Source organism: Symphodus melops, assembly GCF_947650265.1.
Source record: "Symphodus melops genome assembly, chromosome: 21".
Lineage (NCBI taxonomy): Eukaryota > Metazoa > Chordata > Actinopteri > Labriformes > Labridae > Symphodus > Symphodus melops.
The window spans coordinates 18,585,495-18,599,097 of record NC_136711.1 but is presented as its reverse complement, the minus strand read 5'-3'; the positions used below and the strand labels follow the sequence as shown (position 1 = coordinate 18,599,097).

Sequence of the window (13,603 nt, the reverse complement as noted above, 5' to 3'; positions counted from 1 at the left end):
CAAGTTTTTACACCGTTCGCTTCTCTTCTGTCTCTTTTCTTTCACTGATTTTTTTTTCCTTTTTTTTTTCTGGGTAGTTTTCTCATCCGGATGTCTTTTCCTCTAATCGTCTGTTTCTCGTTAAGTCTCTCTCTCTCTCTCTTTATGTGCCAAGTCGCTGTCTGTTTGGTTCTAAGTGCTCGTGGGGAATATTTATCGAGACGCGAGCCATAATGAATTGCAGGGGGGATAAATTGCCTATAAAAGCTCACATTAAGTTTGTCATTACAGAGTCATCTTATCACATGAAGTTGTAATTATTAAAATGATCTGTCTCAAAAATTATAAGCCCCGTCGGCTTTTCATTTTCAGATGAATAAAAAGTCAAAGAAAGGATGTGAAGTTGAAAGCTCTGCGTGCTGAACGTTAACCCAAAGTCGCCAAAGTTAAGATGGCGGCGGTCTTAAGGTCTGCATGGGACCTGCCTTTGGTACCCTCTCTGAAACCGGAGCCGGAAAAGGTTCCTCTTCACGGGGTCCAAGGAACAGAAATAGTTCATAGTTCCTGGGAGAGGAGTCAGTAAAAGAAGGAGGAGGAGGCCAACGCTTCCTAGAACTATGAAAGAGAACACGCCTCTCTAAGAAAGAGACATGTTTATAGTTTTTATGCTAAGCTAGGCTAACTGTTTCATGACTGTCACTTCATATTTCACTCACATTACAATGTAGAAATAATTTCTGCACTTTACTCTTCTGAGAGAGGAGAACATGAAGACTTTCCTTCTTCTCTTTCAACTCAATAAGAATGTTAGCTTAGCATAGCAGTGCAGCGTACAGCGTGCTTCTTCTATAAGTTGATGTGTTAGCATGCATGAGAGCCTGTGCATCGTGTGGTTCCAGTTGTGACGTCGGAGGATGTTTTTGCACGCGTTACAGCGTGACTGTGACCCAGGCCCGCGGATAAACGTTTACCTTTCATGTCCGTCTGTGAGGTAAACAGGCCGAGGCTTCTGAGGCCCCAGTTAGAGTTTCGAGAGGGAACGAGGGGAAGACGAAGGAGGAGATGGAGGAAGAGGAGGAGCAGAAATAGAGAGAGAGAGAGAGAGAGAGAGAGAGAGAGAGAGAGAGAGAGAGAGAGAGAAAAGGAAGGGGAACTGGAAAGAGGAAGCCAAAAAAAGGGTCCTCAAACTAGGAAGGAAAAAGGGGGAAGGAAAGATGGAGGGAACAGAGGAGAGCGAGTTAGAGAAACAGCTTGAGGAGTGAGCATAAGGAATGAGGACATGGGGAAAAGGGGGATTTCAGGGATGGGGGGGGGTGTAGTTTTTGCAGGCCTTTGTACTGTTCAGCCTTGTTTGTTTTCTATATGCTATATCCCCTCCCTCCCTCCCTCCCTCCTTTCTCAGCTGCTCACTCACCCTAACAATCCGCTTTTTACTTCTTCCAGGGCGGAGACGAGGGCGAACCACACAACGCAGGAGGCCTGGGGAAATCATCGACGCCACACAGACTCACGCAGCATGACTGGTAGGTTCTGATCAGCACGTTTATTACACGCGTGTACACAGAACAGACCCAGAGTCAACACTGTTTCTGGACTGACCCGTCATCTGCACCGAGGCCTCTGCCTCATTTTTCTGTGTTGGAGATTAAACTGGGATCCTCAGTTTATCCCACTGATGAGTTTCTGCAGGTATTATAAGGATGTCCTATCCAACGGATGCGTGGGCGTCATCTTCCCGTCCCGTAATCCTGTTTTAAAAAATTGAAGGTTTCCTCTCCCTTAAACCTCTTAAAACCGGGTCAGCCAGAGTCCAGCTGTTGCAACTTAAATGAGGGAAGCTCCACTTCATAGAACTCGCTCATCTAGGTCACCTTGAGTCGCCACAGCAGCCACTCACAGGGAGACTTAGCTTTTTTTTTTAAAATGCTGTAATGATCATGTGACCTTGTATTACGAGCTGTCAGGCTTCATACAGGTTCATGTTAGCAGCTTCATTCGACAGCTTTGTTTGTGATACGACAGCGGAGAGAGAACAAGAAATCAGAGGAGACGGACGCTGAGATTCACAGTGAGCGCGTCAGAGAGGCCGTCATCGATATGCTTCGTGTTTAATGGCAGTGAAACACGTGACATGGCGTGGGAGGGATTTGCTTATTGTTTTGAAGCGACAGCTTCACAGAGCCGTTTGTGCCGTTCCATCTTGTCACTCAGCCGATGAACCAACCTGTTCACGTCGTACTGGTTCTGTCTTCTAAGCACCAAACCGTTGACCGAAGTTCGTAACGTGCAGTGATGATGCATCCGACAACTTAAACCCCAAATATTTTCCTCTGGAGTCGGAGGAGACCAAAAATGGATCAAAAAGACGCAAACACAGGCACACGTCTGAAGAAGGCTGTAAAGGAGTAATGGTGACTTAGTTCCCTGATCCTCAGTCCTCCATTAGCATCACACGTATGTAGCATTGATTGTAGCTTTGATAGCATGCTAAAGGTCACAACTAAAATTGCTATTTAAGGTCTGACGTGGATCATTTTACATCTTTTGTGGTCTGAGGTTTGAATTCATCCCGAGCTCACAGGAAGTGCTCCAAATGCAGTGATTGTAACAAATTGCATGCTGGTCATTGAAGTTTTTGTAAGCTCAGTCGACGTAGATTTCATTCATCTTCAGTCTTCTGGTTCAGGTGATAAATTACTTGACATCGCTGCCTCAGACCTTCATCCATTTTCCATTCAGGTCTCGTCATGTTTGTTTCAGGTCATCAGTGATCAAACTGGCGAGGCTTTTTCCCAGGGGAACTGTGCAGCACAGTAAAGGAAATAATCATGTGAGGGCCGGGGGGGTCAGCACCGTATGCCGATCGTGGATTCAAAGAATGCAACTTTTGTTTAACATCCGCTATTTTTTTTCTTTTTTCCTGCGACTCTGCACAGAGCGTTCTAGGCCACGACGGGCCAACCGAGGTCCCGTTACCTCTCCTCCGTGCACAGCTGGGGGGGAGAATAGACGTAATCCTGCTGCATTAGGGCTGCAGCAGAGAGGAGATAATGCACAGAACATCCCAGCTCATTTGTTTGGACAGATGTTGGGAGGCTTTAATGGAAGGATCTCATACTTGGTGCAGAGGGGACTGGTGTCAGTTACAAGTTCAAGTGCCACTTCAAACTAAGCGAACACAAGTAAACAAGGTCGTTATTCAAGTCGGGGAAAGTTGAAGGATGACTGCACGTAAACGTTTGGAACGAGCGCTGCATCCTGTGATAGTGGAATACATCCTGAAGGACTCAGGGAGCTCTCTGATGGTGCTGCTGTAAATACGTGACCCCTCTTCAGCACTAAGGTCAGTGACCTCCGCTCACCCAGAGTAAGGCTTGCCTGGAGTTAACCTTTGCTGTTGCGTAATCGACCTTAATGTAGTAGCTTTTATCCACAGATGCTTCGGAGCTCTGACACAGCCTGCTCGTAGTGGGATTGTTACGCTGTTTATTTCTTCTCATTGTTCTGCACAACAGTCACGCAAGTCGAAGGAGAAGAAGGAGAAGGTTGTTTAGTACAACATCCTGAAGTCGTCCCCAGATGGAGGCTACGACAGCAGCTCCTCACCTTGTAAGAGTAGAAGAAGGGAAAGAAGCGTTTTAGACAGATAGTAAAAAGGACCATAATGACTGCTGTGCGTGTGAGTCCATACTGCAGTTTAACGCCATCCTGACTCGTATGGAATCATAAATATTCCCCCCCCCAAAAAAAAAAAAATCAAACAGAACTTCTTGAATAGCAAAACAAAAAAACGGTCCTCTCAAAACAAAAAGTCAAGAAGCGCAGGCCAGAAAGAAGATGTTGCGACCGCGAAGCCGACGGTTCGAGCAGAAGGCGAGGTGAATCCTGCTCGCATTCTTTCACAACCTTCAGTAATTCTACTGAACACCGTTCATCCCAGTGTTGTTCTTCCCTTCGAAACCACGATTGGCGAAGAAGCTTTGTTGGGTTTTAACCAACGACTCGGCTGAGCTCGACCACTAAAAGGGTCGTCTTTGACCAGCGAATATGGAAGGAGGTACGTCAGGTACGTTTCCATTCTGTTGATGAGCTTGTTCAGTCGCTCTCTTGTTTTATCACGTCCAAGTAAATCGGACCGCCAAATGAGGAAATCCTGTGCCGACCCAAACGTTTGGATCAGGGGCGGATCCAAGTCCATTAGTAACTGTGAGAGGACTGTGGAGTGAACATCACGGCAGCTGTCACATCAGATAGAAAGACTCCCAGTGATCATGTGATCTGGACTCTCGTTACTAATCCTGTGTCCAGAATACACAAAGTAAGTAGGTGTTTAAAAGCTGAAGAATATTTAGCCACTGGAGCGGCTCACGTTATACGATATACAGTGTTCTTTCTGCTTCTTCGATATCAGCCCATCAAAGTGAGCTGGCGTGGTGATTCACGAGGCTGTGACACATGCACCGCCACCGACTCGACCTCTGACCTTTGAGACCATTTCCATGCCGGGTTTTGGTGTCTGAGCCGTCCTTACTGCGCAGGGTCTCCTGTCTCTTCTAGAAAGAGGTTTAAATATGACATGGTTCTCCGCAGTGGAACATGAGAGTTCATCAACGAGGGGGGGGGGGGGGTCACTGGGTTAGGGGGCGTTTTCTAGGTTTTTTTTTTTTTTTTGAAACCCCCAGGAAGTGAGTCTTTGAGAGCCTGGACGGGGTCGCTGCAGACTTTCAGGTTCACTGGCTGCATGTGTGTGTGTGTGTGTGTGTGTGTGTGCATGAATGTCTGTTAGCTCTTGCATGTGTCTTTAAGTAGGAGCCAGGCGGGGTGTTAGGCGGGGGGGCGCAGGCAGACGAGGAGCAGGGATCAGTCTCCCATCACCGGGCTCGGGGCGAGCATTCTCAACACCTCGTAAATCTCACCTGGTGCTACAGGAGCGCTGCTGACATGGCCTGTGCAGTGGACACACGCACACATGCAGGCACACACCTCATACACAAGTGTACCACGCACATTCTTTAGTGGGCGCTCGGTGTGTGCAGCCATGTGTGTGTATATATAGTGTGTTTTATTGCACACACATGCGGTAAAGTAAGAGCTGGAGAATCAGCCTCGTCAACGGCAGCAGTGAAATTGGAAGAAAAAAAAAAGCATGAAGTGACGTTCAGTCTGTCTGCGTGGCGTTTGAGCCGGCGTCGACTCTTCAGACGGACGTGAGGAGAAAGTGGAGTTAATATGGGAACGGTTGTAGATGCACTGAATCCCAGTTTGACTTATTTCTGCAGCACGGCGCCTTAAGTTCAGACTCCTCCTCCTCCTCCTTCTGATTGGTCTGGATTTCTACACCATCCAGTCACAGTGCTCGATGAGTCGCTTCTTTTTGTCCCTCAGGTGTCAATCACTCGGCCGACTCAGGTCACAGTCTAAGCATATATACGCCACACACACTGTGCTTATCCTTTCAGACTGTTTCTGGATTTGTGTCTCCGGCAATTTTTTACCCCTGGACGCCTGTTGTCGCGAATTTGCAACAAACCGCTTCCGCTCCGAATGCAGCCGACATAGCGTCCGTATTCCTCCACTGCCGGTTGGTGCACTTTCAATACATACCTAGGAACCTTTTGCAAACCTTTTAGTTTCTTATAGGACCAGTCAGAGACAGAACAACATCAGTTTGATGTGTTATTTTTATGTCATATCTTTTTAAAAAAAAACTTAATTTAGCATCGACTTTAAGGCAGGAACATGTAAAAAAAAGTTTTAATACTTGAAAACAAATTCAGGCATCGAGGGATTAACATCATGACATCATGCTTTTCGTGGATTTAGCTGATGGCCAAGCGGTAAGGGAGGGCCCCATGTACACAGGCTATAGTCCTTGAAGCTGGTCGACAGGGTTCAAATCCGGCCCGTGGCTCCAAAATACTTCTCACGTCTGGGCGTGTGGCGAGGAAGCAAAATAACGAACCTGTTCTCTGTGAATGGTTACGCCGCGCACCTGTTCCGTCTTTTCAATCCAAGATAATTAATGCTGACGGATGTGCTCACACACCACACACACACACACACACACACACACACACACACACACACACACACACACACACACACACACACCCCTGACTTTAGGACCAGGTTGGAGGGAAACTATGACAGGTAATTTCCATTCAAGGTAAAAATACAGTATATCCACCTGAGGCAGCTCCGCTCTGACAGCTGCTTCTTCACTTCCTGACTTTCCAAACACGATACCGACTTGAGTTCTGCAGATTCCTCTGCACATCTTTTTTTAATATAGATTTTTTTAAGACTATCTTTAACTTCTCTCGAGGTGATGTCACGGCACGGTAAGTAGGTCATCGGCTCGCGCTCCTCGTCCTCGCAGACCCTCACTCACACCCGGCGTGTTCTGCTCTCCTCCACATGACTCTGCAGAACACACACGACCCTGTGAAGTCATCCGCTGCACCCACCATTCACGTGACGCCGACATGGGGATTTTCCTAATGCATGTTATGAAAGATGCCCGAGTGAGCGAGGTCGGGTATTGTTTTGATTTATAATGAAAAGTCATAAAAACAAACAGGAGGTTTTTTAATGTGTTAAATACGTCTGTGAGTGTGAAGTGTGAGCAGCTAAAGAGGGAGCCGTCCTGTGGTCGTGTGGTGAAGGATCATGGTTCGTCTCTTTCCAGACTAAAGAAGAAAATCAACGCTACAGTAAAGGAAAGCTGCCTTTAACGTTTACTCCTCTTGAAACCAAAACAAGCAGAGAGTCTCACTTTGGCTCTCACACACGTGAAACACCTACACACTGGAGCCAGACGGTGGCTGGTTGGGTTTGGGGGGGAGACGTGAGCCTCGGTTTGATCAGCCTGAAAGTGTCGGGGCTGCTGGCCTGCAGCTCAGAGGGGAGCAGCAGAGAGTTAGGTGTGTGTGGCCGCCCTCTGACAGGCGTCTGCTTAACCAGAGATGGAATACATTAGCACAGAAAGTCCACAGAGCCGCCCCTGCAGCTGACCGCTCCGCTCTCTCCTGGTTTATTTGCAGCTGTCATGCAGGAGTGAGGCCCCTGTTTTACGGCGGTTGAAGAGCAGACTCGTTCATTTCTTCGGTGGCGTTTTGATTTGTGTTTGTGGATGTCGGCTCCCCCGGCCTCGCCCCGACTTTTAAAGGCTTTTCTGACTGTTTTTTTTTTTTTTTTTTTTTTTTTCTGGCTGCCTTCTATTCCCAGAGCCGGTCAGCATTAATGAGCTGTTATGTTAGCCACTAACAGCGGCCGCATGGCTCCTCTCTCTGGCATCATGTCAGCGTATATAAATATAAGCAGGCTCAAGGCTGCTCATTGAATACACCGCTCCCAGAGTATTAACTGTACTGCTGCATGTTTCAGCATCGGGTTGGACTTTTACACTTAAGGCTGAGAGTTTAAGGAGAACGCCGGCGCTGTTACACATTTCTCATAAACAACAAATCTCCTGAAAACGCCAAAACATTAATGGAATCAGGCCTCATCATTTTTCGATTAGTCGCACCTATAAGCTGGCCCCTCGGCCCCTCGGCCCCTCAGCCCATTGGCTCCTGCTGAGGACTGCGGATTAATCCACACATGGATTCATCATCTACTGGATCAGATCAGTTGTGCTTTCTTCCTTTATTCATTTGAGGTGTTTTACTTTTTAAGGTAAGAAAGGTTGACTTCATAGATAGATGCATAGACAGTTTGTCTGGTGTCTGACGTGTCATTGTCTCATCAACGGCTGTGGCTCAGTGGGTAGAGTCATCGTCTCTCAACCGGAAGGTCAAGGGTTCGATCCCCTGCTCCTGCGAGCAACATGTCCGACGTGTCCTTGGGCAAGACACTTAACCCTGAATTGCTCCCCCCGCTCTGTCAGGGTGTATGAGTTTCTAATTAAATAATCTGCAGATGAATCTATCATGAACGTAATCACAGGTGAAGCCCTTTTTAATCGGTGTCTCTATAGAGGGAGTATCCAGAGTGCATGTCACGCAGGATCACTGATGGTGAAATAATTATTGTTTGTTTATGCGTTTCCGTTCAAAATCCCTTTGAGGTCAGAGGCTGGGACCCATTTTCACAAAGTCCACTCTGTGAGCGCCATCGCATCAGATAATGAACTGGAACAAATAAGCCTCTAACCCCCTCCTCTCTCTCTCTCTCTCTCCCCTGCTGTGGCAGTGTGGAGCGTAATGACTCGTCTGCATCCTTCCCTCCCTGATCTGCCCGCTTGTCCTGCTCCTCCTCGCTCGTGCAGCACAATGATAGATGACCCAGAAAGTAACCGTGTGCATAGTGTGTGTGTCATCTTTGCAGCCTTTTTTTAGGATGTGTGTGTTTATGTTATGACGGGACGTAAGTGCTCGTCTTGAACGAATGAAAGCGTACATGAAGTGTAACCGCATAAAGAAGTCGCTGTGCAGCTGCCAGATCACGCCGCCCCTCTTCTCCTTCTGTGAGAGCAGAGATGCATTTATTCTGGCCTCGGCCATCTTTGATGACATCACAGGGTGCTTTCTCCTGCTGCTCAAACGACCTCTCAGTAACGCTGCCTGGTCATCGTCCCATCAATCAGCTCGTAAATGTCTTCAGGAGGATGTGGGACAGAGGACTTGTATCCGGCACAGTGGGAGGTCCCTCCTCTCTCCGGGCCGCTCGTACAAGTCCGAGCCTGGTTTTCTTTAACTAGCAGTCGGGGCCGTCTGTTCAGCTCCCACATGACGACTTTATCCAGAGTGGGAAACTCTGATTTTCACTCGACACGTTTAAATCCAGGAGGGAAAAAAGAACTTTGTCCAGCTTTCAGACAGGAGGGCGTGTTCACAGTGAAACGAACGTTCTGCTATTTACAATAACAGTACAAACAGGGCCGGGCAGAAGCAGAAGGTCGAGGGTTCGAACCCCACCCCCCTGCAGCTAAATGTCCAATGTGTCCTTGGGTGAGAACAAGATGCTCCTCCTTCTTTGGCGTCCATGTTTGAATGTCCTCGGCGTTTTTTTTTTCTTCCACTCGGTCCTTGAATTTCATCTTTTACATAGTTATGAGATTCTCATTAGAACATAGAGAAATTATCGTTGCTGTAGTATCCAGTAGAGTTATGAGAGTCACACAGCATATTTACCACACACACACACACACACACACACACACACACACACATAAACCAAATACCCTCATACCTAATGATCTGGATTATTAGAGCCCACCCACGGCACAAGTATAGTCCACTGTCTATCTGTTTGATCAGCTAATTACCACCATTACACACACACACACACACACACACACACACACACACACACACACACACACACACACACACACACACACACACACACACACACATTTCCCCAGAGACTGGTTTAACGCAGTGAGCCGCTGGGCTTTGGCTCCCCCTCTCCTCTCTCTCCTCTGTTCTCCTGGCCTCCGAGCAGCCTTGGCAGCCTTCTGAGTTATTGAAAATAAAACTGAGAAGAAGAAAAAAAAAAAGGGGGGGGGGGGGGGGGCGGGGGAGGTAAGGAAGTGGCCTTGAGACTTGTTAAATTTATATCGGTCTGAAACATGGCAGTCGATTGGATGGCGTGCACGGCGCTCACCGCCTCATGTGTTTCATGATGAGGCTGAATGGACAGTAAACAGACGTGATGTCACGTGTATAGACTCTAATGTGTCGTCGTGTTCAGGACGTCTCTGTGCAGCAACTTGACTTGTCTCTCAGAGAGGACACACACACACACACACACACACACACACACACACACACACACACACGCAGCAGCTCCTGTGTGGCGTCCTGCAGTAACGAGAGTCTGAAAATCAGGTTTTTATTTTCTCACACTGACTCGCAGCTTTATCCTCGAACAAACACCGCTCCACTCAGACTCCTGATTTCTCTCGTCAGCTGCACCAGCGTTCACACGCCAACAGCAGAGACTCTGAGAACATTTACTACCTCAGTGCATCGGCATCCTCTTTGTTAGCATGTAGAGCTCAAAGGTAAAGGTGCAAAAGTTTTGTGCAATTTCTCTTGAGTTTGAGGTGAAGAGGTTTCCTCCTCTTCCTCCTCGTCTAATCCATCCATCTTTTTTAACAACCGTCTCCCGTGTATCCTCTCTTTTCATTTATCTTTTTATGTTTTCCCGTCACATCTTCCTCCCCCTCCTCCTCCTCCTCCTCCTCTCCCGGCCTCAGTCTGTCCTTCATTTCTCCTTTACCCCGCCGCAGACACACAGAGGCACGTTTCCTCTCTTTTAATTACCATAATCAATGACGGCCCTGCTGCTGCTGTGTTACCCATACTGCTGCACCTCAGCCCATATGCTCCCTCCTGACTCGGGGGGGGGGGGGGGAACGCGTGACCACCTCCTGGAGCCTGCTCGGAGAGTTTCAGGTCATCTACCTGGAAGAGAGGCCACAAGCTCGTTCTGTGAATTACAGCCTCAGACTGTAACACGCTGAGCTGTTGTGTCTCCATCGGGAGTCAGACATCTGCAGCTGATTCTCCAAGAACCTTTTTCATAACCTCTCTCTCTCTCTCTTTGTCTCGGTTTGATTTAAAGCTCATCATTTAGTGGATATGACTGCGAGATTTAAAGGTAAACATCAGGAAGGGCACAGCTGGAATCCCCCCCCCCCCTCAGGTGCTGCTTTAGCTTCTGCAGCCTCATCATATAAACCCCAGGTTTTACATTTCCTATGTTTAATTTCAGCGCGTGTAAAAGACAGCTGAGCAGAACCAACTGGATCTGGCCTCCAAACCACTCCGTTGGCTTTCTAATTTTAGTGGATCGTTTGGAAATATTTCTGTCCTCCCCCCCTCCCCTCCCCTCTCAGTCTCAACATCCACAGAGCTGTTACAGGTGGTCCGCGGTAAAGTCCCCACTATGAGCTAAGTGTGAGGTTAGAAGGGCGGGCGCTCGGAGAAGCTTCAGTAAGAATGAAAACAAGTCGAATTTAGGACGACAAAAAGCCTCTTTGACTCTGAGTTTTAATTTCCTGCTCTGCTCCTTTTTTCTTTCTGCACATGCTGGACGTCGTTTGTTGCTCTTTTTTTTTTTTTTTTTTTGGCGTCACAGCTGCTGTCCCTTCTCTGGAGGTTTTCCCACATTTAGCGCCTCGCACCCTGAAGTATTTCAGCGAGAGCTCGTCAATGAAAGAGCAGTGAAATCAAACCACAGCGAGGAGGTGTGAGCAGCGTGTTTTGACACAGCCAGTCACTCTTGGCAGCTGTCCTCTGCTGCACGGTCCAGGTCTGACGTTTGCTAATGCGAGCACCAGTGTGTGTGTGTGTGTGTGTGTGTGTGTGTGTGTGTGTGTGTGTGTGTGGTCACAGTATGTCACAGTCACATAACAGAGATACAAACCTTTAATTGCCCGGGCAGAGTCGAGTGCCAGGAACCTCAGTGAGCATGTCAGAGTGGGTGTGTCGGGGGTATGTACCGCTGTCAGCCAATCAGCTCGCAGCCTCAACAGGAAGTTGTGGTTTTGAACACGTGTTGTTGCGGCAACAAGGGAGCAGAGAGGCTAGCAGCCGGGGAGGAGAAGGGAAAGCAGAGGCAGAGTGCAAATCAAAGATTCAGACTCTTACGCAAGTCTCGGAGAAATGAGCGTGGACGGGAGCCGAGCTGCAGCCGGGGATCGTTTTCACAATCAGTTAAGATTTTAAATGGATTCTTTATGACCATCAAACCAACTGTGATGAATGTCAGCAGCAGCAGTGTTTGTGTGATTAAGCCAGCAGACTGGAACCTAAAGCAACACATCTTCACATTTGAGAAGCTGGAAACAGCGAATATTTCCTGCGAAGAAAAGTAAGGAAGTCGTTCATCAGTCATCGGCGCGGCGGCTCGACGTGCGATGGTTCAAAAGTAGAGACAGAAAGTTGTCTGCGTGGGCAGGAGGGGAGACATGTAGAGACACCTTTGACCGCAGAACATTGTCTCTGACTAAACAAACATCCTCCCAAGCCTCTGTCACTGAGAGCTAATGGACCGGCACACACACACACACACACACACCTGAGAGAAGATTGAATGACATAAGCTTTTATCACTGAGCTTAAACAGCGTCACACTTTTACTGCAGGTAACAAGAAGCATCACAGAACAACAGCGAGGCAGAAACACACACCGCTGACATTCACACCACGGAAATCTGCTCGCTTAAATTGGAAGCGATCCCCCGCCGTGTTGTGACACGTAAATACTTCAAGTCTCTTTCATCCTCTTTGACTCCACGTACAGAAAGCAACGACAACACGAGCTCACCCGGCGCGCCGTTATTACAGCGTTCGAGCAAAGCGAAGCAAGATGGCGACTGATCGGGTTGGGTAAAAGCCACCTTTAAAGGTTGGAGCGTCACGCCTCCTTCTCTTCTGTTGTCTCACAGCTCGTCTGAACACTTCCCTCCCTGCTTCTTTTTCACCTCCAGGCTGAACTCGCATGCAAACACCGGCGGCGCAGACATTTCGCATGAAATGAGCAGCGATCATCACGCCGCCGATTCCCCCCGACCTGTCACACTTGTCTGCGTGGTTTTCATCTGATTAGGCTTTTAATCAGGAACACCTGATTGTGACTGATGAGGTGTGTGATGTGCTGTAGAGTCATGTACTGAGACGTGTGGGTAAAGAAGGGGAGGGGGGGGTAAATAGAATTAGTTCACAAAAGGATGATGGAGGAGATCAGACACCTTCCCCAGCAGAGAAGAGAAAAAAGGCGTTTTATTAAATCAGATCTTCAGTTTACGCTCTCTGTGCCGACACAATAGCTGCTCCTCCCTGGAGAAGCTTTCTGGCTGGTTTCCTGCTCTGGGACGGCCCGGTCCAGATTAGAGGAAATTGATTTAATGGCTTTGGTTTAATGGCTCAGAGGACAGAGTGGATACTCTCTCTCTCTCTCTGTCTCTCTCTCTCTCTCTCTCTCTGTGCTTGTTTTGTCTCTCGCCTGATCGCACTTTCAGTCTTTCATTTCTCTGCAGCCCTTGCGTCCATACGTGTGTGTGTGTGTGTGTACAGGTATGTGTGGCTGCCTGTAGGAGAGGGTGCAGAAGGTGTTTGGTGTAATGGAGGGACAGACCTGAGATCAATAGGAGCAGTAAACCAATATGTACAGCCTGAGGAGCAGCAGGGCGTTCAATTAAAGTGAAGCTGGTGCACACAAACAGAAGCGAGGTCTCTGCCCCCCATCAGCGCCTCTGAACTGCTTCAACACAGACGACCAGCGCTTCCAGGCACGCTCGCACATGATGCAGAGGTCAGTGATGCTTCACCACTCTCATAAATGCACTCTTATTTGCACTCTATCAGACGTTGTCCAAAGAGAACCAGTTCAGGCTCTTAAAGGTTGATGCCGAGCTTCGGTCCCCGAGGGCGTCAACAAGAGTTCACATCTTTTCTTCACACTGCCGGGGTCGACGAATCTCCAATCAGCCGCCTCGGGGGGGGGGGGCAGCAAACGTGTCGCAGCAGGAAGAATCTCAGAGTTCGAACATGTTCAGTGTTGAACTGTAAACAATAAAGCGTACGTCGGTCCCTCTTCCCAGAGCAGAGGAACATGGAGGTGACTTTTAAAGATCCAACATACAGCCTTCCTTTAGCATGGGGGGGGGGGG

General features: G+C 48.3%; 1 protein-coding gene across 1 annotated transcript in view; it reads left to right on the top strand.

The window, feature by feature from the left end:
• thrab (thyroid hormone receptor alpha b) overlaps positions 1-13,603 on the top strand; it is a 124,026-nt gene that overhangs the window by 49,816 nt on the left and 60,607 nt on the right. The window contains exon 3 of the mRNA XM_079334399.1: positions 1,423-1,502. The gene's annotated coding sequence lies outside the window, so the exon portion shown is untranslated. The remainder of the gene's footprint in view (positions 1-1,422; positions 1,503-13,603) is intronic.